Source organism: Salvelinus fontinalis, chromosome 13 (assembly GCF_029448725.1).
Source record: "Salvelinus fontinalis isolate EN_2023a chromosome 13, ASM2944872v1, whole genome shotgun sequence".
In the NCBI taxonomy this organism is placed as follows: Eukaryota; Metazoa; Chordata; class Actinopteri; order Salmoniformes; family Salmonidae; genus Salvelinus; species Salvelinus fontinalis.
Genome location: NC_074677.1, coordinates 46,333,773 through 46,350,156, shown reverse-complemented (window position 1 = coordinate 46,350,156; position 16,384 = coordinate 46,333,773). Strand labels below are relative to the sequence as shown.

Below are 16,384 nucleotides of genomic sequence, written 5' to 3'. Positions count from 1 at the left end.
AAATGTCCGTAGAGCTCCGAGACATGATTGTGTCGAGGTACAGATCTGAGGAAGGGTACCAAAACATTTCTGCAGCATTGAAGGTCCCCAAGAACACAGTGGCCTCAATCCTTCTTAAATGGAAGAAGTGTGGAACCACCAAGAGCAATCGGGGGAGAAGGGGCTTGGTCAGGGAGGTGACCAAGAACCCGATGGTCACTCTGACAGAGCTCTAGAGTTCCTCTGTGGAGTTGGGAGAACCTTACAGAAGGACAACCATCTCTGAAGCACTACCCCAATTAGGCCTTTATGGTAGGTAATTTATTGCTGTATTAAATCCCTGAGCTGTCAAAGTAAAAAAAGATGTCATTCTGCTCCTGAAGATGTGGATGTCAATTCTCTGATTCAGAGGGGTTGGCTTAAATGCAGAAGACACATTTCAGATGAAGGCATTCAGTTGTACAACTGACTAGGTATCCCCCTTTCCCTAGTGGCCAGGTGGAAGCCACTCCTCAGCAAAGGCACATGAAAGCCCGCTTGGAGTTTGCCAAAAGGCACCTAAAGACTCCCAGACCATGAGAAACAAGATTCTCTGGTCTGATGAAACTCTTTGGCCTGAATGCCAACCGTCATGTCTGGAGGAAACCTGCCACCATCCCTACGGTGAAGTGTGATGGCAGCATCATCCTGTGGCTGTGTTTTTCATCAGCAGGGACTGGGTGTCTAGTCAGGACCGAGGGAAAGATGAATGGAGCAAAGTATAGAGAGATCCTTGATGAAAACCTGCTCCAGAGCGCACAGGACCTCAGACTGGGGCGAAGGTTCACCTTCCAACAGGACAACGACTCTAAGCACACAGTCAAGACAACGCAGGAGAGGCTTCGGGACAAGTCTTTGAATGTCCTTGAGTGGCCCAGCCAGAGGCCAGACTTTAACCCGATCGAACATCTCTGAGAGACCTGAAAATAGCTGTGCAGCAACGCTCCCAATCCAACCTGACAGAGCTTGAGAGGATCTGCAGAGACGAATGGGAGAAACTCCACGAATACAGCTTTGCCAAGCTTGTAGCGTCATACCCAAGAAGACATGGGGCTGTAATCGCTGCCAAAGGTGCTTCAACAAAGTACTGAGTAAAGTGTCTGAATACTTATGTAAATGTCAATATTTCAGTTTTTCTCCCCATTTTTTTTTTTGCTTTGTCATTATGGGGTATTGTGTGTAGATTCAGGAATTAAATATATATATTTTAGAATAACACTGTAACCCAACAAAATGTGGAAAAAGTCAAGGGGTACTTTCTGAAGGCACTATATATAAAACACAGGGAAATCACGTTTTTGACTGCACTGGGCCTTTAATGTATTACGTTTATATACTAATTCTGAGCTCAATTTGACCAATGGTTTTTGTTAAGATTTGTGAAGTATTTTCAGCATTATTGTATTGGCAAAAATGTAACCTTTATTTAACTACGCAAGTCAGTTAAGAACAAATTCTTATTTACAATGACGGCCTATCCCCACCAAACCTGGACAACAGGTTGTGCACCGCCCTATGGGACTCACAGTCAGAAAAAATCACAGTCAGAAAAAATGGCAGTCAGAAAAAATGGCGCCGGAAGAAATGGCAGCAGTTTTACGGGCGCCCAACCAATTGTGCTATTATGTGTTTTTTTGCACAATATTTGTAACTTATTTTGTACATAAAGTTTCTGCAACCGTATCTTACGGCAAAAAAGAGCTTCTGAATATCAGGACAGCGATCACTCACCTCGGATTAGACAAAGATTTTTTCTACAACAAGCAGGACGCACAGGACATTCTCCGAACACCCAACAGGGCCAACATCCCCGTTATTCACAAGAGGAAGCGACACAGGTGTAACGGGTGTCGTCGTCGGATGAGGAATAATCGGACCGAAGCGCAGTGTGGTAAGTGTTCCAGCTTTTTATTTAAACTGAACACTAGAACAAAATAACAAAGAGAATGAACGAAACCAAAACTGTCCTGTCAGGTGCAGAAACACAAAACATAAAATAACTACCCACAAAGCATCGGTGGGGAAAAGCTACCTAAGTATGGTTCCCAATCAGAGACAACGATAGTCAGCTGTCCCTGATTGAGAACCATACCCGGCCAAAACAAAGAAATACAAAACATAGAAAAAAGAACATAGAATGCCCACCCAAATCACACCCTGAACAAACCAAAATAGAGACATAAAAGCTCTCTAAGGTCAGGGCGTGATAGCAGGTACAGAGGACAAAGAGCCGGATGCCTTGTGAGGACCCGGAGAAGGCGAGTGGGAAAGCTGCCGTTACAGTCAATACTACTCGCCAACGTGCAATCATTGGACAATAAATTAGACGAGGTACGATCACGAATATCCTACTAACGGGACATCAAAAACTGTAATATCCTATGTTTCACGGAATCGTGGCTGAATGACGACATGGATATTCAGCTAGCGGGATATATGCTACACCAGCAAGATAGAACAGCACACTCAAGTAAGACGAGGGGGGGGGGGGGTCTGTGCATATTTGTATAACAGCAGCTGGTGCAAGAAATCTAAGGAAGTCTCTAGATTTTGCTCGCCTGAAGTAGAGTATATTGTGATAAATTGCAGGCCACACTACTTGCCTAGAGAGATTTCAGCTATACTTTTCGTGGCAGTTTATTTACCACCACAGACAGATACTGGCACTAAGACCGCACTCAGTCAGCTGTATAAGGAAATAAGCAAACATGAAACCACTCACCCAGAGGCGGCACTCCTAGTGGCCGGAGACTTTAATGCAGGGAAACTTAAATCAGTTCTACCAAATTTCTATCGACATGTTAAATGTGCAACCTGAGGGGGAAAAAATCTAGATCACCTGTACTCCACACACAGAGACGCGTACAAAGCTCTCCCTCGCCCTCCATCTGGTAAATCCGACCACAACTCTATCCTCCTGATTCCTGCTTACAAGCTAAAATTAAAGCAGGAAGCATAAAAAAGTGGTCAGATGAAGCAGATGCTAAACTACAGGACTGTTTTGCTATCACAGACTGGAACATGTTCCGGGATTCTTCAGATGGCATTGAGGAGTACACCACATCAGTCACTGGCTTTATCAATAACTGCATCAGGGACGTCGTCCCCACAGTGACTGTACTTACATACCCCAACCAGAAGTAATGGATTACAGGCAACATTCACACTGAGCTAAAGGGTAGAGCTGCCGCTTGCAAGGTGCGGGACTCTAACCCGGTAGCTTACAAGAAATCCTGCTATGCCCTGCGACGAACCATCAAACAGGCAAAGTGTCAATACAGGGCTAAGATTGAATCATACTACACCGGCTCCGACGCTCGTCTTATGTGGCAGGGCTTGCAAACAATTACAGACCACAAAGGGAAGCCCAGCCGTGAGCTGCCTAGTGACACGAGCCTACCAGACGAGGCAAGCAACGCTGAGGCATGCATGAGAGCATCAGCTGTTCCAGACGACTGTTTGATCACGCTCTTCGTAGCTGACGCTGACATGTTAGATATTGCTGCGCTGTCGGAACTAGAAGCACAAGCATTTCGCTACACTCGCAATAACATATGCTAACCATGTGTATGTGACCAATACAATTTGATTTGACGCAAACATTAACAGAATGATTGCATAATGATGAACTGTTTAAGTACACAGCAGGAATGGTAAGGTACTATTCTCTGTGCTGCACTTAACAATGCTCTGAAGTCTATTTTCCCCAGAGTTGAAGCAGCTTTGCCTGAACCAAAGGTAGGACAGCTCCACAAACTTCAACCAGGAGATTGGTTGGTCATCAAGGGCATCCGCAGAAATACTTGGCACCAACAGCAATGGACTGGTCCATTCCAGGTGCTCCTGACGACCCAGGCAGGTTGCAGAGAGGTCTACATGGGTTCACGCCAAGCATTACAGCTGTTGTCTGGGTCCTGGGAGAAGTGGCCACAATGCAACTAAAGTATACAACACCAGCATAGTCCCACGGCGGGACTTAAATAACAGCCGCTCTATCTCTGAAGACCATCCAGTTTGATTTCTATTTTCCATATATTTTAACTGTGTTATTTCACAAAAGTTCTGAGCCTATATACATTTTACAGATACAGTGTGTTGTTTTTAGTCCCACCCTTCAGTTCCACTCAACTCCTCCCATCTATCTCTTAACACCATCCATTTTGATTACTATTTTCCATATTTTTCAACGGTGCTGTGATGTTTTACAAAAGTTCTGAACCTTTCTATTCTCATAGTTTCTACAGATTGTACATAAAAAATGTTTGCTAAAAGTATTATTTTATTATTGATTGATTGACTATGACTTTTCAAATCCCCCCGCAGTGCTATTTGCAGAGTTAGCTCCAGGTAAATGTTGCAATTCTTCAGCCATTCCTGGACTTCTTTAAAAGTAGCATCATACTGCAGCACACCTTGCGGGCTGCTACAGCATTCTGTGGCACATTATTTAATTGGCAGCCATTTTTTCTGTTAATGCAAGTTAGTGCTAATTTGACCACCAGAGGGCATCTTTGAGAATAATTTGATAGTCTTCCATATTGGCATTACCAGAGAATTTAAAAACGTTTTTGTAATAACATAGTATATGGGATTAATTTTAAGAAATTTGGCTTAATTCATTTGATAAATATTATGGTGTTTCTATTCCGAGAAAAATGTTTCGTTAGGATGGAATGTAAAATATGGTGCTGTACAATGTGAGGGTTGAGAGTAGGCTACAGCATAAGAGGATTGGAGGATTCTAAATTGTTTGCCTTCATTAGACAACATTGTTCCAATATTTCCGTGATATTTATTCCCATAGTAATTCGTTATCGATCCATAAATAAATCAACATCTGCATTTTGAAAGACTATTTTTATTATTATTTTATTAACGAAAGCATAAAGATGCTGATGAAGAAATACAGTACTGTACAGTATATGCTTTTACATATGGAAAATAAAGCTTTTAGAAGATATAAGCCACCTGCATTTGTTTATAAGGCTACAGTGCAGTCTGACAAGTAAACATAGCCTACAATAGATACCGTAGTAAACATGGGAAAGTACCTAATTCCTTACATAAGGGAGAGCAGACCATGCCTGTAGTACATAATGCAGGCACACGGGAGACTGGGGTTCAATTCCCTGATGGGACGGAAGAAGTTGGCTGTCCTTGTAAATAAGAATTTGTTCTTAACAGATTCCATATGTGTTATTTCATAATTGTGATGTCTTCACTATGATTCTACAATGTAGAATAATAAAGAAAAATCCTGGAATGAGTAGGTGTGTCCAAACTTTTGACTGGTAGTTAATATTAATTATGGTGTTTCTATTCCAAGAAAAATGAAAAACTCGCTGGGTTTCCGTTAGGATGGAACGGAAAATATGGCACTGTACAAAGTGACCGTCGGGAGTAGGCTACAGTACTTGGCTATTTAGCTAAAGAATCTCTGTTTCATGCGGGCACACGGTAGACCGTGGTTAAATTACCCGACAGGGAGGAAAGAGTAAGCTGTACTTGTAAATAAGATTTTATTCTTAACTAACTTGCCTAGTCAAATAACTGACTTGCCTTGAGGTTACACTAAGAGCATAGCATTTCTGCACCCTAATTTTCAAATTTTTGTCTAACCAATACCCAAACAGAGATTAAGTGAAAATAAAAATCTCATTGATTTATCAAGACAAGTTATCATGCTGTTCTCAGAGCAGCACAAAACAGTGATAAAATAGTTGTAGGTCTGGTCAGATGAGACAAAAATTTAGCTATTTGGCCATCAAGGAAAACGCTATGTCTGGCGCAAACCCAACACCTCTCATCACCCTGAGAACGCCATACCCACAGTGAAGCATGGTGGTGTCAGCATCATGCTGTGGAGATGTGTTTTGTCGACAGGGACTGGGAAACTGGTCAGAATTTAAGGAATGATGGATGGTGCTAAATACAGGGAAATTCTTGAGGGAAACCTGTTTCAGTGTTCCAGAGATTTGAGACTAGGATAGAGGTTCACCTTCCAGCAAGACAATGACCCTTAGCATACTGCTAAAGCAACACTCAAGTGGTTTAAGGGGAAACATTTAAATGTCTTGGAATGGCCTAGTCAAAGCCCAGACCTCCATCCATTTGAGAATAGGTGGTATGACTTAAAGATTGCTGTACACCAGCAGAACCCATCCAACTTGAAGGAGCTGTAGCAGTTTTGCCTTGAAGAATGGGCAAAAATCCCAGTGGCTAGATGTGCCAAGCTTATAGAGACATACCCCAAGAGACTTGCAACTGTAATTGCTGCAAAAGGTGGCTCTACAAAGTATTGACTTTGGGGGGGTGAATAGTTGTGCTCTCTCAAGTTTTCAGTTTTTTTGTCTTATTTCTTGTTTGTTTCACAATAAACAATATTTTGCTTCTTCAAAGTGGTAGGCATGTTGTGTAAATCAAATGATACAAACCCCCCAAAAATCTATTTTAATTCCAGGGTTGTAAGGCAGCAATATAGGAAAAATGCAAAGGGGGTGAATACTTTCGCAAGCCACTGTATGTCAGAGAGGTGTTTCTGGGACCACATCGTTTCTCTCAAGGTAGGATTATAGCAATATTTTGTTACCTTTATGCCTATTTACATGTGTATTTCTATTATTGTACCTAATGTTTGCTGTTAGGCTAAATGTCTGTTTTTCTTCTCCAAATGCAGACAATGACCCAAAAACACACTGCCACCCGGGTTTGCATTGCAAATGAGGGCATAAACTGGGTCAAGACGCCAGCAGAGTAAGTAGACATTTATGTAGTAAAATAAAGGTAAAATAAAAAACATGAATCAAAGACCTACAACACCTTTGGTAAAATATATTTTTCATCTCTACTTGTAGGTCTCCTGATTTAAACCCGATCTAACTTGTTTGGCATCAACTGAAAACATTCATCCGTAGCTCTGCCAAGCAAAGATGAACTGGTCAAGGCCATCAAGATGTTTTGGCTAGATGAATTGATGAAACAACAATGCAACAAATACATTGATCATCTCAGCAAGGTTTTACCTGTGGTCGTGGAGCTGGGTGGAAGTGCGACTAAAATGTAGTTTAAATAAACATCAGCATTTTAATGTATTTTTCTCGTTATTTTATTAGCAAAAGCATAAAGATGTTGGTGAAGAAATATTGTACTGCTGTTTTGAGTTAGAAATGTAACACTTTAGACGTCTTAAGCATCGAACACATTGCAAGTTGGGTGATTTTCACTCCAGTAGCCGGGCTATAAAAAGTCTATTGTCCTGCTAATAGGAAACTTTTGCATGATGGGCTACACCTGCTACAGTACTACAGTACACTTGTGAAAACAAATGTTTGAAAACCTGTTTTGAAAATCCCTCCAGTTGTCCATCACTAACGTAAATAAAAACACAGCATCTTTTTTACATTCTTTATTGTACCCACAATGTCACAAATCATTTGTATCTACCTTTCCAATGACTTTTAGAGTTAGGGATTTACAAATGTGAGCTTTTCATTATTAGTTACATTGTTTAAGTTTGAACGTGCAGACTTTTTTTCTTTAATGATGGGGGCGCTGTTGAGACTATTTATGCTAATTGGGTAATTTTTGAAACGGCTTCCCACAAAATCCTTGATCGTACAATATGCATATTATTATTATTATTGGATAGAAAACAGTCTATAGTTTCTATAGGAGTTGAAATTTTGTCTCTAAGTGGAACAGAGCCCATTCTACAGCAATTTCCCTGACATGGAGTCAGATTTCAGAAATGTTGGCCACTGTTCTGAAGTCAGTTAAAAGGGCACTGTTATTGCTATGACTATACGGACACTTCTTACGTCTTCCCCTGGATGCCTTTACGTGATGACGATTCCAATGGGGTCGATTGCGCGTTCACAGGCCCTATAAATTAAAAAACCCTGTAGCTAGCAAGTCTTTTCTTGGTGCGTAACGCGCGTGGAGGACACCGACCCGCTCCTGTTCCAAGCGTTAGTTTAGCCTGTTATATTTCTCCGGTCATCTTTTCACTCGTTATAGGAGTTAAAAACATCATAAGGTAGTTAATTTAAAGCGTTTTATAGCAATTTATATCCGTTTAGTGCGATTTTGGGACATTAATTTTTGAAACGATGTGAATAGCTGGGCACGCTTTTCAGTTCATCCCGAACGCAGTTGGCATTTCCACATGGCAAGAGGACAGCTTTCCACCAAAAGACGATTACTCCCAAGAAAGGATCCTTTGCCCAAGATACTGATGGAAGAACAGCTCAAAGTAGGACATTTTTATTATGATAAATCGTGTTTCTGTCGAAACATTTTAGTGGCTTAGGACGCCATGTTTTTTGACGTAGCTTCGCTTGGCGCAAACTGTATTGAAAAGTAAGGATAATTTAAAAAATGTAATTCCGCAATTGTATTAAGAATTAAATTGTCTATCAATCCCTGTCCACCCTATATTTTTTAGTCACGTTTATGAGTATTTATGTATAAGAGTAGATCACTGTCTAAGTGGCGCAAGGACATTTTCTGACCAGCTGAGCTACATTTCACATTGTCTAACCATGATTTTGGTGGCTAAATATAAACATTTTCGATCAAACTCTATATGGATTGTGTAATATGATGTTACAGGAGTGTCATCTGAAGAATTCTGAGAAGGTTAGTGAAAAAATTAATATATTTTTGGCGATGTTGACGTTATCGCTCACTTTGGCTAGAATCAATGCTGGGCTGCTATGTGCTATGTGCTATGCTAATATAACGATTTATTGTGTTTTCGCTGTAAGACACTTAGAAAATCTGAAATATTGTCTGTATTCACAGGATCTGTGTCTTTCGATTCGTGTATGCTGTGTATTTTTACGAAATGTTTGATGATTAGTAAGTAGGTAAACACGTTGCTCTAAGTAGTTTTTCTATTCCATTTGTGACGGTGGGTGCAATTGTAACCTATGCCATCTACCTGAAATATGCACTTTTTTCTAACAAAACCTATCCCATACCATAAATATGTTATCAGACTGTCATCTGATGAGTTTTTTTGTTGGTTAGGGGCTATAAATATCTTAGTTTAGCCGAATTGGTGATGGCTACTGGTGTTGGTGGACAAATAAAAGATGGTGGATTATGCTAATGTGTTTTTAGGTAATAGATGTACATCTTTACATATTGTGTCTTCCCTGTAAAACATTTTAAAAATCGGACATGTTGACTGGATTCACAAGATCTGTGTCTTTCATTAGCTGTATTGGACTTTAATGTGTGAAAGTTAAATATTAAAAAAAAAAAATTTTTTTGAATTTCGCGGCACTGGTTTTTCAGTGGGGGGGGGGGGGGGGGGGGTGATCCTAGACAGGTTTAAATGGTTGTTTTATGTAGGATGCTACATTTTTGACCAGTTGCGATTGTAAGTAGGCCTAATAAAAAAAATCATACTTCTATTAGGCTGTTTAGCCTCATAGCCTACCTCAGCCAGTTAAGTTATTGTACATGGGCCGAATGTTTATATATATAAACATTAGGCCCATATACAATAACTTAACTGGCTGATATACAAATATACAAATATATATATTTTTCAGAACATTAACCCTGTGTAGGTAGATGTGGAAAGGTAGATACAAATTATTTGTTGCGAGTTGGGGAGGAGGGGGTTCACACCTAGCTGGAATAGTCTATTGTTCAGCTAATAGCCCATCCTAGAAATGCTGTTATTAGAATTCACAGCCTGTTACGCTTGTGAAAAACGAATAATAATACTTTTCCCCCTTTTCAGATTCCAAAATAGAACGTTTTTTTTAGCCACAATCGGCCCCAACCCCAATTAATACATTTGGGCACAGTCGATAGCGTGCTGGACTTCGGGCTAGAATATTGATGGTTTGAAACCTGCTCCCTGCTTGTTTCATTATATTTATTATGCCGGTCTCAGGGCAAATAGCCTGGATTGTTACTCCCATTTCGTTCCTCGCCCTCTTCCACACGTCAAATAGTAATATGCTTTAAACCGCTCTGGTGACAAACACATTTTGCTGCCCTGTTTTCAATCGTCCACATGGCTGGGAGAACCTCCTCAGATCAATGCAGATGAAGGAGTTAGATATGCATAGGAAGTGCAGTGTACTGTTTTTTTTGTATATATGAATTACAAATCAGCCTTTACTTAAATTAAGTTTCTAGTCTATTGCATAGTTACAATATGTAATCATTGATGTCCCAGGAGCAGGAGTGGTAAACACTATTGAAGTGTATTATTGTAATACATACATACATACATGCAAGACACCGCATCCTTCAAAGAATGGAGTTTGATACATCTGGTATTGGACATGACTGATAAAAAAATTGCTAAATAGTGACTTTCGTAAATTAACTTTATGACAAAAAATATGCAGATTCCTCTCAATTGTACATTTTTTGTTTGACTCGTTATGATGTTATAACTACTTACATTTGCTTCCACTGTAATGTTTTTGCCAGACATCTTTGCTGAAGAAAGTCACCAGCAACGGGTGGAATAACGTCAAATTCGTCATTGGAACCACTCGATATGATTTGTCATATAAAAACCTTGGGACCCAAATGCATAATGAGTGCTCTAACTCGGTCGTCTGGAGCAATGAAGCCGTGGCGCTGGGTACCTCTAAGTCCCGCGGCGTAAGCTCGCAACTTTTAAAGGAGGAACCACTGTATAGACAGTACCAAAACAAATGATCTAATGATTCTGTCTCGTCGCAGCAAAATCTGCAGAGCTGGAATGGTTGTATCATGGACCTAAATACAGAATTGTGTTATTTGGATTTATGGTTCATGAGAAGACGTTTTCAAAATGTCCAAGATAGAGGAAAATCTATTCTCACGGACCTTATGGGTCCTTGATGCAAATTTGTTCAGCATGAGGAAAGACCCCTACATACACAGTTTCAAGTCTCTGGGTCAAACAGAGTGGCAGATGAGGGTATAAGTGAGACTGCTTATGCAGTGCCACCTATAGGCTAGTCGGTGTCATTCCTTTTGACCAAGTTACACATGGCCTCTAGTTTCTGTGTGCCATTGTCACAACCTCTAGGAATACTGGGTGGAGGAGTCAAGCGCTGTAAGAGCTGTCGCTCTCCTCATCCTCAGATGAGGTGAGGAGAGAAGGATCTTCTGACCAAAATGCGGAGTCTGGGAAATATGCCATCTTTATTATAAATTACAAACGATGCAGATGGCAACACGAAAACTAAACAAAACACTTTCAAACTACAAAATAACAAAACGACGTAGAACGAAAACCTGAACATAAACTTACATAACTGAAACGTAAACTCACGAACAGGCAACAGACGACATCGAAACAAAACGAACAGCCAAACAGTCCCGTTTGTGAATATACATCGAAAACGACACGAAGACATCACAGGAGACAATCACCCACAAACACACAGTGATAATGCCCTACCTAAATATGACTCTTGATTAGAGGAAAATGCAAACCACCTGCCTCTAATCAAGAGCCATACCAGGCACACCGAAACCAACATAGAAACAGATAACATAGACTGCCCACCCAAAACACATGCCCTGACCATAAACACATAAAAAACAACATAAAACAGGTCAGGACTGTTACAGTACCCCCCCCTCAAGATGCGCACGCCGGGCGCACAAGCACAAAGTCCAGGGGAGGGTCCGGGTGGGCAGTTGACCACGGTGGTGGTTCCGGCTCAGGACGCTGTCCCCATACCACCATAGTCACTCCCCTCTTCTTTCTACCCCTTCTAATGCCCACCCTAACACTACCTTCCCCTAAATAAACAGCTAGCACCAGGACAAGGGGCAGCACCGGGACAAGGGGTAGCACCGGGACAAGGGGCAGCACCAGAACAAGGGGCAGCACCAGGACAAGGGGCAGCACCGGGACAAGGGGCAGCACCGGGACAAGGGGCAGCACCGGGACAAGGGGCAGCACCGGGACAAGGGGCAGCACCGGGACAAGGGGCAGCACCGGGACAAGGGGCAGCACCGGGACAAGGGGCAGCACCGGGACAAGGGGCAACACCGGGACAAGGGGCAGATCCCGGCTGAAGGACTCTGGCAGGTCCTGTTTGGACGGCTCTGGCAGGTCCATGCTGGCTGACGGCTCTCTACGCTCATGGCAGGCTGACGGCTCTTGACGCTCATGGCAGGCTGACGGCTCTCGACGCTCATGGCAGGCTGACGGCTCTCGACGCTCATGGCAGGCTGACGGCTCTCGACGCTCATGGCGCTCTGACGGCTCTGGCTGCTCATGGCTCTCTGACGGCTCTGGCTGCTCATGGCTCACTGACGGCTCTGGCTGCTCATGGCTCTTTGACGGCTCTGGCTGCTCATGGCTCTTTGACGGCTCTGGCTGCTCATGGCTCTCTGACGGCTCTGGCTGCTCATGGCTCGCTGGCGGCTCTGGCAGATCCTGTCTGGTTGGCGGCTCTGGCAGATCCTGTCTGGTTGGCGGCTCTGGCAGATCCTGTCTGGTTGGCGGCTCTGGCAGATCCTGTCTGGTTGGCGGCTCTGGCAGATCCTGTCTGGTTGGCGGCTCTGGCAGATCCTGTCTGGCTGACGGCTCTAGCGGCTCCTGTCTGGCTGACGGCTCTAGCGGCTCCTGTCTGGCGGATGGCTCTGTAGGCTCATGGCAGACGGGCGGCTTTGCAGGCTCATGGCAGACGGGCGGCTTTGCAGGCTCATGGCAGACGGATGGCTCAGACGGCGCTGGGGAGACGGATGGCTCAGATGGCGCTGGAGAGACGGATGGCTCAGATGGCGCTGGGGAGACGGATGGCTCAGATGGCGCTGGGGAGACGGATGGCTCAGATGGCGCTGGGGAGACAGATAGCTCTGTAGGGAGGAGAAGGAGAGACAGCCTGGTGCGTGGTCTAGGCACCGGCTGCGCTGGAGAGGAGGAAACAGCAGGAGAGAGAACCCGGAGAGACAGCCTGGTACGGGGGGCTGCCACCGGAGGACTGGTACATGGAGGTGGCACCGGATATACCGGACCGTGAAGGAGGACACGTGCTCTTGAGCACCGAGCCTCCCCAACCCTACCAGGTTGAATGAACCCCGTAGCCCTGCCAGTGCGGCGAGGTGGAATAGCCCGCACTGGGCTATGCAGGCGAACCGGGGACACCACCTGTAAGGCTGGTGCCATGTACACCGGCCCGAGGAGACGTACTGGAGACCAGCTACGTTGGGCCGGCTTCATGGCACCCGGCTCGATGCCCAACCTAGCCCTCCCAGTGCGGCAAGGTGGAATAGCCCGCACTGGGCTAAGCACGCGTACTGGGGACACCGTGCGCTTTACCGCATAACACGGTGTCTTACCAGTACGACGCCTTCTACCTCCACGGTAAGCACGGGGAGTTGGCTCGGGTATCCTACCCGGCTTTACCACACTCCTCGTGTGCCCCCCCCCAAGAAATTTTTGGGTCTTACTCACGGGCTCCCAACCGCGTCGTCGCGCTGCCTCCTCATACCAGCGCTCCTGGGCTGTGGCTGCCCTCTTCTCCTCCTTAGGACGGCGATATTCCCCTGGTTGAGCCCAAGGTCCTCTACCGTCCAATATCTCCTCCCAAGTCCAGAAATCCTTATTGCTCCGTCGAGCATTCCCATACCGCTTGGTCTCTGTATTTTGGTGGGTGATTCTGTAAGAGCTGTCGCTCTCCTCATCCTCAGATGAGGTGAGGAGAGAAGGATCTTCTGACCAAAATGCGGAGTCTGGGAAATATGCCATCTTTATTATATATTACAACGATGCAGATGGCAACACGAAAACTAAACAAAACACTTTCAAACTACAAAATAACAAAACGACGTAGAACGAAAACCTGAACATAAACTTACATAACTGAAACGTAAACTCACGAACAGGCAACAGACGACATCGAAACAAAACGAACAGCCAAACAGTCCCGTTTGTGAATATACATCGAAAACGACACGAAGACATCACAGGAGACAATCACCCACAAACACACAGTGATAATGCCCTACCTAAATATGACTCTTGATTAGAGGAAAATGCAAACCACCTGCCTCTAATCAAGAGCCATACCAGGCACACCGAAACCAACATAGAAACAGATAACATAGACTGCCCACCCAAAACACATGCCCTGACCATAAACACATAAAAAACAACATAAAACAGGTCAGGACTGTTACAAGCGCAGAGAGCAGGTTAGTTCAGAACGTGGATCTTTATTCCTGACGACAGTGAAAACGGTCATGCCCAACACACAGGCGCATGAAAAATACCAGTCCAAACACACAGGACTAAACTGTCCGGAAAAATAGCATCCACCTAAATTCCAACACCAACGAACAGAAAAACAAGCCCGCACAAAAGCCGGCGGGCTACCTGCCCTTAAATAGCCTACCCACAAAACTAAACTCAAAACAGGTGTACCCAATCAGCCCAAACTAACAGAAACAAAAAGAAGGGAATCGATGGCAGCTAGTAGGCCGGTGACGACGACCGCCGAGCGCCGCCCGAACAGGAAGAGGCACCATCTTCGACGGGATTCGTGACAGCCATTTAAAAAAAAGTTACCAATCATTGACCATATAAAGTGAACCCCTAAAAACATTTACATATTACCCTGCGTCCTTTTCTGCAGGTGAAGTTTTGATTTAAAATACTATGTTGTTTCTCATATGTTGCTAATATTTTCGCTCAGAATTGTACATCTCAAATAATGTCTTACAAGTATACTTACTTTACTTGAAGTGCCTAGAAGTTCACTTAGAGTAGTATAAAAAGTAAACTAACACAAATTTAGTGTATTTAGTACAACTTAATATGTTCTAAACTAACACTATATAAGTACACATTAAATACATGTATGTATTACAGCACTTGACATTAACTTTTTTTAGCCACTTGTCCACCAGACAAGTAGGATTGATTTTTTACTTGTCCGAAAGCTCAAGTCATTTATCCAAAGGAAAAATATATATAATCTGTATGACCATGGGACGAAACGGTGACTGAAAATTGTGTTGTATCACGCAAGGAACTACTTCACAAAATAAAATGCATTATTATCACTGGTATTGACAATGGAAGGCTGCTGGGTCTCTGTTCTCAAGTATTATAAATCCTGCCATTGTAGCCTTCAGCAAGGCACTTAACCCCCCACAAAGTAAAATACTGCACTGACAGGCTAATATATAAAACATATGTGGCCAACCCTCCATCTGGAAAGCTACTGGGTGTGCAGGTTTTTGGTCCAACCCTGCAAAAACACACCCGAGTCAACGTATCAACTGTTGAGCAGCTGATTTTTTACAATGTGTTAGAGCAGGGCTGGAACAAAAACATGCACACCTAGTAGCTGTCCAGGACTATCCTGGAGGGTGGTTGGCAACCCTGCAACATTACAATTACAACCAAATACTATTTATGTCTTTATTAAATAATTCCCTCATTCAATGAACCTGGGATCAAACGGTAAGGTGGGCAACTTCAAAGCAAGGTAGCTAACGAAGACATGTTAATCTATTTGTAAGGGTAAAATATTATGTTTTCAGGGGAGATCTTAACAGCATAGGAGTTACTGTACGTGTCAATTAGGTTATTCTAAGAATACGTTTTACTGAATAGAAGAGAATCCCAGCTTTCCAAGGCTTTCAGAATGATTTCTCCACACCATATTTAGAGTGCTTGAGAGAGTATGCTGAGAGTATGCTGCATTGGTTTCATCAACTGTGCACCCGTATCAACTTTGTGACGGCCATTTAAGGCTGTACATGAGTGCCAGTGGAAAGTTGTTTACGGCATTGGACATGACAATGACATTAATACATGCTAATAGCTAAATAGTGAAAGAGCGAGATAACCAGTGAAATACTGGCACGCATGCATGTGATGCACACACCATGACATTTCCAGGATTTTCATTGCTGACCAAATAGTTGCTATAACTGGGCAAATAACTCACTAACTAGCAATGAATATCAACAAAAGTGCACACGCTTGCTTTTGTCTCTAAAACGCATCTCGAGACTGCATGATTGAAAGACCGCTCATGCCTGTCAATGCAGACCTACAATAGTTATACTGCATTGCGCTCTGTAAAAATTGGGAGGACATTGCTCAACACATCGCATCCAGGGGACACTAATTAAATTCTGTTCCCGAGTAGGCTAATTGTTTGATACTGTGATTATTTTATTTTTTACTTTTCCATTTGGACAACTTAAATCTATAATCTGCTTGTCCGGCATACTTGCCCCAGGCAAGCGGACAAGCGTTAACGTCAATCCCAGCGTTAGTACATTAGAAATATAGAAATAAGTATACATATAGTCATGTGTGGCTCAGTTGGTAGAGCATGGCGCTTGTAACGTCAGGATTGTGGGTTTGATTCCC

The 16,384-nt window shown here is 43.3% G+C and overlaps 1 protein-coding gene and 1 long non-coding RNA gene across 4 annotated transcripts in view; one reads left to right on the top strand and one right to left on the bottom strand.

Moving 5' to 3' along the window:
• The window catches only part of st6gal1 (ST6 beta-galactosamide alpha-2,6-sialyltranferase 1), a 134,151-nt gene that overhangs the window by 61,021 nt on the left and 56,746 nt on the right, over positions 1 to 16,384 (bottom strand). The window lies entirely within an intron of this gene.
• LOC129868801 (uncharacterized) lies at positions 4,243 to 7,920 on the top strand. Its single transcript, XR_008761818.1, has 3 exons — positions 4,243 to 6,581; positions 6,695 to 6,771; positions 6,873 to 7,920. It is a non-coding gene; the product is annotated as an uncharacterized LOC129868801 (long non-coding RNA).